This window comes from Cavia porcellus, unplaced genomic scaffold, assembly GCF_034190915.1.
Source record: "Cavia porcellus strain 051 isolate PalLab524CR breed Dunkin Hartley unplaced genomic scaffold, mCavPor4.1 scaffold_14, whole genome shotgun sequence".
NCBI classification, from domain to species: domain Eukaryota; kingdom Metazoa; phylum Chordata; class Mammalia; order Rodentia; family Caviidae; genus Cavia; species Cavia porcellus.
In genome coordinates, this window is record NW_026947497.1 from 69,120,343 (window position 1) to 69,131,451 (window position 11,109).

Consider the following 11,109-nt stretch of genomic DNA (forward strand, 5'->3'; position numbering starts at 1 on the left):
AAGTGGGAAGGTCACTTGAGCCTCTGAGTTGGAATTCATGCTGGGCAATGTAGAGAGAATTTATCTTTAAAAAAATTACTCATAAAAACTCTGCTGAAAGTATTCAAAGCAGCTTAGGCCAGTGTCAGGACAGGATCTCAGATACTGAAGACAGGTTTGCAAGAAAAGAAAGATTTCTCAAAACTAACAAGGGAACATGAGAAATCAATTCACCAGCTGCCAGATGAGACAAAGAAGAGTAACTTTAGATGAACTGGAGTCAGTGAATAAGCAGGAGACACCACAAATGACATTAAAAACATGTTCACAGGCATCATGACAGAAAACTTCCCTGGTAGAGAAAAAGAATTTGACATACAAATAAGTGAGACATATAGAATCCCAATTAGCCATGATAAAAAAACTACGTCCAGTCCTATCATAGTTAAGTTTCCAGAAATTCAACACAAGAATAGAATCTTTAAAGCTGTTAGGAAAAAGAAACAAATCACTTACATAGGAAAGCCCATCAGAATTACAGCTGACTTCTTAGTACAAACTCTCAAGTCAAGGAGAGCTTGGAGTGGAATTCTAAAGGAAAACAACGTTCAATCAGATTGATGTATCCTTCAAGACTATCTCTCAAAACTGAGGAACGAATTAGATACTTGTATGACAAAGAACATCTGAGGAAATTTAGCACTCCAAATGTCCTTCAGAACATTTTGTCTCCAAATCAGCACTCCAAAATGTTCTGAAGGACATTCTAGAAAGTGATTAAAAGGACTACTGCTCCATTAACCCTAACAGAAGGAATCCATCAGGAAAGACAAAAATTAGAGGAGAGGGAAAAAGACAAAAAAGGAGCAGCCAATAATAGGAAAATAATATGACAAGGATAAGTCAATGCATTAATGTTAGTGATCTCAATTCACCAATCAAAAGACACAGACTGGCAGAATGGACCAAGAAGCAAGATCCAACAGTATGCTGTAAACAAGAAACACAATTAATTCAAAATGAAATTCATAGACTGAAAATCAAAGGATGGAAAACAGTACTCCATGCAACAGGAATCCAGAAAAAGCAGAGGTTGCTATTCTATTTACAGATAAAGTAAATTTCAAGTGAAGACTGATTAAGAGAGATAAAGGTCATTAAATCCTAAGAAAGGGAACAATCCAAGAGGAAGAGATGGCAATTATAAATATATGCAATAAATATTAGTGCACCCAGCTATATAAAACAATTATTAATGGACATGAAAAATCAAATACAATTGTATTGGGAGATCTCACTACCCTGCTGTCACAAAAAGACAGATCAACTAGATGAACAGTCAATAATGAAATATTAGAACTAAACCAAAATTTTGAGCAAGTGAACTTAGTAGATGTCTATAGAGTGTTCCACTCCACAACATCAGAATACACATTCTTCTCAGCTGCACATGGGACATTCTCCAAAACAGACCATATACTGGCTCATGAAACATGTTTAAGTAAATGTAAAGGAATTGAAATTATCCTATGCATACTATCAGACCACGGTGCAATGAAATTGGAAATCCATGCCAAAGGAAACCACAAGAACTTCATCAACACATGGAAATTAAATATCATCTTATTGAACAATCAATAGGTCACAGATGAAATTAAAGAAGAAATTAGACAGTTTTTACAGCTGAATGATAATGACAATACAACATACTGGAACTTGTGGGACTATAAGAAAGCAGTCTGAAGAGGGACATTTATAGTAGTAAATACTCATATCAGGAAAACAGAGCAAGCACATATAAATAACTTAATGTTGAACCTCAAACTTTTAGAAAAAGAAGAACAGGCTAAACCAAAAGCTCATACAAGGGAGGAAATTATAATAAATGAAATTAAAGATATAATTAAAAAAAACTATCAACAAAGGAAAGCCCAGGCCCTGATGGATTCACTGCTGAATTCTACAAGGAATTTAGTAAAGACCTAACACCACTACTTCTCAAATCTTCAATGAAATTAAAAGGAAAGCAATATTCCCAAGTCCATTCCTAGAAGCAAGCATTACCCTGATACCAAAACTAGAGAAGGACCCAACTAAAAAAGAGAATTACAGGCCAAGCTCCCTAATGAATATTGAAACAAAAATCCTCAATCAGACACTAGCAACAGTGCAGCAAATTATCAAGAAGATTGTACACCATGATCAAGTGGGATTCATCCCAGTGATGCAGGGATGGTTCAACACACATAAATCCATAAATGTAACACATTGCATTAATAGAGCCAAGGACAAAAATCATATGATCATCTGAAAAGATGTAGAAAAAGCTTTTGACAAAGTCCAGCACCCATTCATGATAAAAATCCTATGGAATATTGGAATAGATGGTCTTTATCTCAATCTGATAAAAGCCATCTCCAACAAACCAACAGCTGACATCATACTAAATGGACAAAAACTGAAAGCTTTCATTCTAAAATCAGGAACAAGACTAGGATGTCCACTGTCTCCATTTTTATTTAACATAGTCTTGGAATCTTTAGCCAGAGCAATTAAACAAAAGAAATATAGAAAAGGTAAAAAAAAAAAAACTATCATTATTTGCAGATGACATGATACTGTACTTAGAAGACCCCAAAAACTCCCCGAAAATTCTAGATTTAATAAGCAAATTCAGTAATGTAGCTAGTTACAAAGTCAATACTCAAAAATCAATAGCCTTCTTGTACATGAATAACAAACTCACTGAGAGAGAAATCAGGGAAACAATTACCTTTACAATAGCACCCAAAAAAGTGAAATATCTAGGAATCAATCTAATGAAGGATGTAAAAATACTTCTACACTGAAAGCTATAGTACTCTGAAAAGGAGATTGAAGAGGATATTACAAAAGGAGACATTTCTTGTGCTTTTGGGTAGGAAGAACCAAGATAGTGAAAATGGTATCTCAGTGTGGTTTTAATTTGCATTTCTCTAATGACCAATGATGATGAGCATTTTTTCATGTATTTATTTGCCATTTGCATTTCTTCATCTGAGAATTGCATATTCATCTCAGATGCCCATTTTTGGATTGGATCTTTGAATTTCGGAGGTCTGAGTTTCTTTAATTCTTTATATGTTTTAGACAAGAGGCCCTTGTCTGAGAGAGAGTTCACTAAAATCTTTTCCCAGTTTGTGGGTTTTCTTTTCACTATGCTGGAGATTTCTTTTGACATGCAGAAACTTTTTAATAAGAAGTGGTCCCAGTTACTGATTCTGGGAAGTATTTCCCGTGTGGTTTGAGTCCTGTTCATGAATTCTTTACCTACTCCTATGTCTCCAAGGTTTCTACCTATTTTGTCTTCCAATAGATTTAGTGTTTCTGTTTTAATATTCAGATCTTTGACCCATTTAGATTTTAATTTAGTACATGGTGATAGACATGGGTCTAGCTTTAGTTTTTGGCAAATGGAGAGCCAGTTTTTCCAGCACCATTTATTAAAGAGACTGTCGTTCTTCCAGTGAACCTGCTTGGCTCCTTTATCAAAAATAAGGTGGTTGAGTGTGTTCGTAGTTGTGGTTGTATCTTCTAATCTATTCCACTGATCTTCAGCTCTGTTTTGATTCCAATACCATGTTGATTTTACTACTGTTGCTTTGTAGTATAACTTCAAGTCAGGGATTGTGATGCCTCCTGCTTTGTCTTTGCTGCTTAGAATTGCCTTTGCGATTCTAGGTCTCTTCTGGTTCCAGATGAAATTTAGGAGTGATTTCTCTAGATCTATAAGGTATGTTGATGGTATCTCTATTGGGATTGCATTGAATCTGTATAACAGTTTTGGGAGAATGGCCATTTTCACAATGTTTGTTCTTCCTATCCATGAGCAAGGGATGTCTTTCCATTTTCTGAGATCATCTTCAATTTCCTTTTTCAGTGTATTATAATTTTCACTGTATAAGTCTTTCACTTCTTTCGTAAGAGTAATTCCTAAATATTTCATTTTTTTGCTTGCTAATGTGAATAGTCCAGTTTCTCTTATTTCCCTCTCTGTAATTTTGTTGTTCGTGTATAGGAATGCTATTGATTTCTGAGTATTGATTTTGTATCCAGCCACATTACTGAATTTATTTATTGTATCTAAGAGTATTTCAATGGAGTTTAGGGGGTCTTCTATGTAGAGTATCATGTCAAGTTTGAAGACATAGGCAACTACTTTGAAGACAATAAGATTCACTAAGATACCCATTCTGGTTTGACTATTGTCTTCTTTGGAAGTCCTGTAATGTTTACAATGCCTAAGTTTTATTGGTCTTGTTCTCTACTGTTTTGTCCAACTTTATAATATCTAATAAGATAGACAATTCTTTTTAAGGAAACAAGGGACAACGTTGATAACCATTGTTGATAAACTTGTACTCTGTTCTACACCATGTGCTATGTCTATCCTTGGTATTGACTGACAGCTTTGTTTTGCCATATTTGACTGTATTCTCCCCCCCCCCAAAGAAAGTAATAAGCACTAAGGAGTAATAAAATCCAAGATGTGTAAATTTTGTTGTAAAAAAGAGAGGGAAAAAAAAAAAGAAAAAGAGCTCTAACGGATATAACAGCAAATGTGTTTGGGGGTGTTAAATAGCTGACTTTATCAATGTTTTTGGAACATTGAACACAGCTGTTTGCAGTCTCCCTGTTTGAATGTCCACCTTGTGTTCTTTGATACTGTGATTTGAGGAACTATTTTCAAGAAGATAGTGTGTAATCTACTAGCAGGTGATTTCTTACTGTTATGTTTTTTTGTTTTGTTTTGTTTTGTTTTGTTTTGTTTTGTAGTTCTGTATTGCGTGTACCCTTACGCCGCTTTGGTTTGTTTTGTGTTTTTCTCTTTTTCCTCTTAAATAAATAAAAAAAAAAAGATAGTGAAAATGACCATACTTCCAAAACTGTTATACAAATTCAATGCAATCCCAATCAAAATTCCAATAGTACATCTTATAGAATCAGAGAAAACAGTCCTAAAATTAAACTGGAATCAGAAGAGACCTAGAATAGCAACAGCAATCCTGGGCAACAAAGATAAGATGCAAGCATCATTATCCCTGACTTGAAATTATATTATAAAGCTACTGTAATAAAACCAATGTGGCACTGGCAAAAAAAAAAAAAAAAAAAAACCGAACTGAAAATCAATGGAATAGATTAGAAGATGTAGAAACAACTGCAGACACACTAAGCCACCTTATCTTTGACAAAGGTGCCAAACACATTCACTGGAAGAAAGATAATGTCTTCAATAAATGTTGAAAAAATTGGATTTCCACATGCCAAAGATTAAAATTGGACCCATAGCTTTCATCATGTACTAAAATAAAATCAGAATGAATTAACAATCTTAATATTAAAGCAGAAAAATTCAACCTGCTGAAACATAGAGTGGATAAAACTCTTGAAAACATTGGTATAGGTAAAGACTTTATGAATAAAACCCAGATTGCGTACGACTTATCACAAAGAATCAACAATTGGGATCTCATCCTATTGAAAAGCTTTTGCACAGCAAAAGAAACCACCCACAGAGTGAAGAAACAACCCACAATGTGGGAGGAAATTTTGCCAGCTGTTCCTTAGACAAAGAATTACTATAGAGGATGTATAAAAACTCAAAAACATCAGTCCTCTCAGATTTAAAGATCCAATCCAAAAAATAAGAATCTAAGATGAACACACACTTCTCAGATGAAGAAGCATAAACAGCAAATAAATACATGAAAAAATGTTCAGCTGCACTGGTCATTCAAGAAACACAAATTAAAACAACACTGAGATATCATCTCACCCCAGAAAGAATGGCTAGCATTAAGAAATCAACCAACAACAAATGCTGGAGGGGCAGTGGGGAAAAAGGAGCCCTGCTTCACTGTTGGTGGGAATGCAGACTATGTAACCACCATGGAAATCAGTGTGGAGATTCCTCAAAACACTAGGATTGGAGGTCCATTCAACCCAGCTATTCCCCTCCTGGGTATCTTCCCAAAAGAATTAAAAACATCATACCACAGAGATATATGAACACCTATGTTTATAGCAACACAGTTTATAATAGCCTAAGGAATGGAAAAGGAATGGATAAAAAAGATATCCATTGACTAAGGATGGATTGACTAAGGAATGGATAAAAAACATGTGGTATTCCTATATAGTAGGATACTACTCAACCATAAAGAAAGATAAACTGGACACTTTTATAGGTAAATGGATGCACCTTGAGAACATACTTATTGATGAAATAAACAGGACAGACATGTATGTGTAAACATCGTATTGTTTCATTAGTGGACAAGCTGAAAGAAAAAACATGTATATGTATATGTATATGTATATGTATATGTATATGTATATGTATATGTATATGTGTATGTGTATGTATATGTGTATGTATATGTGTATGTATATGTATATTTAAAAAACAGTTAAGATAGTTTTTTTAAAAAGCAGCAAAATGGCCTCCTTTGTCATCCACATGGCCTGTTCAGAAGCAAATCTATTTCTCCCTTCCCTGAACACCTCTGTGGTTCCACCTTTCCTTCTTCTGCATCTCATCCCAGCCTCTTTGTCCCAGAGAGAATGACCTCAGCCAAAGCAAGACTCAGGCCACACCTGGCTTTACCTTAACTTACTGTGAGTCATTTTGAGTTGACTTTTGAATGTCTTAAGAAACTTTTGATGTGCTATAAGGTTTGAGTTTTTTGCATGTGGATATCCAGTTGTTCCACTATATTTATTGAAGGTACAATCCTTTCTCCACTTAACTGCTTTTGCATCCTTGCCAAAAATCATTTGTCTGCTATGTGGGTATTAATTTTGGGACTTCATCTTGGTACATTGGTGGTTTGACTGTCTTGATATTAATGCCATTTTTTTTCATGATCACTGTAACTTTGTGATAAGTCATGGCATTGGGATGGGTTGAAGCTCTAATTCTGTTCCTTTATTACAGTTGTTTAGACTATTCTGAATCCTTTGTATTTTTACAGAAATGTGAAAATCAAAATATTAATTTTTATGAAAAATAATGTTGGCATTTTGATGAGGGATTGTGTTTTCTGATATTTATTATTTTCTTATACTTTTTAATTTTATTCTGTATTTTATTTCTAATTTCTTAAGGAAAGATGTGAGGATATTTCATAACTTTCTTCTTTTCTAACAAATGTAATTGGGGTTAAAAAGTAAAAATAAATTACTCAAAAATGTTGGTTCCTAAATTTCTTGTTAATATTACAGAAAACCATGTCTAATAAAATTCCTGGAAAAGAAAGAATGACTTGTATAAAGCATTAGCTTGTGAATGTAATTATAAAGTTCTAAATCATTCTAAACATTGGAAATCCAAGTTGATGAGGAACAAAGTATGTTAAATTTCTTCCCATTTGCCAATAGCAAAGTAACAATAATATTGATAATAATAATAATTGCCTATTGACTGCCTTGAGATAGCAATAAGAATAAGACTGATTAAAAAAAGAATAAGGGTAATAATCCATTTTCTAAAATTGCATAATCATGAGTATATTACAACAAAATTCAAGGATGTGGGATTTTCAAACTATGTGTTAACGCCTTTGGATTAAAAATAAAATAAGAGGACAACCCATTCAGGACCCCTTCTGTCTCTCTCTCAGACAGAAGCTTTCTTTCTTGCAATAAATATATTCTGCTGTTAACCTCCATTATTCCTAAAATTCATTCTTTGGTTAGTTTGTACTGGACATAGTAGGTTGGGAATTTCATTTCCCTGTATCATTTGGAGGTCTTCTACTGAGATCATTGGAGGGAGATAAGAGGTTACATTTGTTTCATCGCCTCTCAACTGGGACCCATTTAGGTAACAAATTTTTGAATTTTGTTCTGCGTTTCCCCATTGTTTATAATTGCTTTGTCTCATATAGTTTTGTTAAATAATGGTAAATCTAAGTTAAAACATGGGAAAATTATAAAGTTATGATATTTCTTTAATGGTACACTTCTTATTGTTCTTGTACATGTTGAATTTAAATTAGTTGCTAAAGTTACTGGTACTACTTGCTTGACTGTATTTAGACAATAGTACCAGAGATAATAATGATAGAACATCCTTAACAGACTTTAATGTAAACTTCTATAATCTGGTTCTCTTAAACAAAATCTAGCTCAGACTTAGAAAATATACATGCCTACAATAAAACACAGGATTCCTTCTATCTTTTAAGCAGCACTAGGCTGGTGGCTGGTCTTCAAGACTTGGAGGGCAGGTTTCACTGAGGCAGGCTGGCTCTGATTCTCCTCTGCACTCTAGAGGAAATGTCAAGCCTGTTCTGCTTCAGTTTCCTTCCTTTGGCTTTACCTGTATTCTTTTCCCACTTTGTACTTTCCTTCTAGAGGCATGTAAAATTAGGAAAAATTCTAGATTATTCCAAGCTTTTCCTTCTAAGCTAAGCCCACAGAAAATGAGCATTTGCTAAAGCCAAAAATGGGGAAGTCATCTTAGATAAGGGACACATAGCTTGTCTCTGGGTCAGTTGAGACATCATCAGAATTGTGCCCATCCAGGAGAACACACATGACAGCCATGTCCTGGCTCAGTGTTCTGGGCAAATCTCCTTTGAAGATTAAACCTGAGACACAGCAGGGAGAAATGGCTTTCATATGACAATGGAAGAAGTTATCTCCAAAAGCAGCACACAGATGAGACCTAAACACATTTAGAATAAGAAGGCTCTCCAAACTTTCAAGTTGTGGACTTTAAAACCTTGTTGTAAATTTATAGAGCATCAGGTAATGATCTTGCTCAGGCTTTTAACTATCTCTTACAGAACATTGACAGTGGTTACAACAGCTTTCACTCCTAAAAGCAGAAGACAGATTTCCCCAGCATCTGTTTGGTGAATCCCTATTGAAGCCAGTTGCCAATTGGAGTCAGTGGAGTACTAACCTGACAGCTGGATGCATTTCTGATGACTGATGTCTGGTTGTGAGGGGCCTATGCAAACTGAGAACAACTGAGGGGTCATGGCCAAGACACCCAAGTTTTCCTCAATGGGCACCAGCTCCCCAACCACAGAAAACTCCACTTACCTATCCACTTAGATCTTTCTGCTAGTTAACTAATGACGTTCCCTAAACTTGTCAGGCAGTTAAGACTATCTCTCAAAATTAGGTGAAGGCACTGAGCAATAGCTTTTTACTTTTGAAAAGAAACTAGCAAGAAAGGATTTATATCTGTGCCTTACACGTATGTTAATTAAGAGTAAATAGTCTTTGTCTTTTCTATGGTAAAATGTGATTGTTAGATGATAATTTGTAAGTTTAACTTGTGAGCTTCAAAGATATAAAAATTTAAATAAAGCATAGCCACTTCCCTCCACTAGGAAAGATTACCTTGGTAATTAGAGATCACAAATGCCTTGGAGAATTTGCCCACGGGCCCAGGGCAGAGTTCCTCAAGTTTATTTGTTGTTTCTATTTCCAAGGGAATCTCTTTCCCAGAACAGAAATGCTTTAGCCCACCTTTTTACAGTAAACAAAAAGCAGTAGTTTATTGCAAAGTTATGCTTTCTTCCTTAAGCATTCCTTATGGAAATGATATAGGAAACTCCCAACTTACTATGTCCGGTATGAGTTCCTGCTCTCTAAAATCGAAGAATGAATTTTAGGAACAAAGGAGATTAAGAGCAGAATATATTTATTGAGAAAGCTTCTGCCTGAGAGACAGAAGTGGTCCTGAGTGGGTTGCCAGGGACTCTGTCTTTTTCAGGGACTTATATAGAGCAAAATCATTGGGTGAGACGGGTTCAAGGTGGGGAAAACTGGGAACTCACAATGCGGATGGGCATAAGATGGGACAGAGCTATGGTTAGCCATTGAGATTAATAGTTCAGGTAAAACATTACATTGGGGGCAAATGGGGAGCTGAGTCATGTAGAAAGCAGGCGTTCTTTGGGAGCAGAGATTATTCTTTTTAGTGGCTTGGGATAGTGACTCCTGACTTCCTCAGGGTGACAGGAAACTATTTAGAATATCTGTCCTCAGGATGTGGATGCATTTGCTTGTTCTTTTGTCATGTAGCCTGACCCACAGCAGGACTGCCAGGTATCTGGGCTTCTGTACTGGCTCCTTCAGAAGACCCAGCCCTGTCTCACTGCCGATAGTATTTCTAACTCAGCTGCCTGCCGCAGAAACAAAGTTCATGAGCTATCTGGTAAGATAAGATTGCATGCCACTTTGAGGGTGGATAGGCTGACCAAATCTGTCTTCCACTCTCTCCAGAAGGCATCGATGTGCCCTGGAGCAGAGTCAACCCAAGGGATGCCTAGGGAACATTTATCAAATAGAAAGAAAAAGGGACACCTTATTTCCTGTTTTGCATAGGTAGGTAGCTCAATATCATTCATAGCTCAGTGAAATTTCCTAAGTTTGATTCCTGGTCTTGGAAAAAAAATGGTTTCATACACTTTTGCCTTGCTTTTGCATTACAGACATGGGCAACTCAATACCAAAGCCCTTTACTCCTTTTGAATGTATTCTTAAGCACTGGAAGAGTTCGACCTTTGCATGTTGAAAAAGAGCCAATTGGTATTTCTCTGCATGAGTGCATGACCTACCTACTCCCTAGAGCCAAAATGAAACCCAGAGGGAAGTATTAATTATGATGTTCTTTTACAACTAAAATTATATTGTAAGAAAGAGGAAAAATGGTTAAAAGTACATTATCTTGAAACTTTCTTTGCATTAAGAGATAATTTTTATCTGTGCTCCAGGTATAATTATAATCCTTAAGAGACCACTCCCATTCATAGGTCTTTTTCTCTCAATGATTTAAAGCAAACTCAGGTAGAACTAGGAAAATTTTCAGATGTCCCTGATAAGTACTTTGATGTCTTTAGAGGATTTACTCAGACTTATGAGCTAGGCTGGGAAGATGTAATGTTATTCTTATATCAAACAGTGACTTCTAGTGAGAGACAGGAAACATTACAAGCTGCTGTTGCCTTTGGAGATGAATACCATATTGTTAATTTTAGAAGGCCAGAAGATAGATAGCCAGTTCCCACTGGGACATAAGCAGTTCCTACCCAAGACCCCAAGTGGATGGCCAACAATACAAGAGAT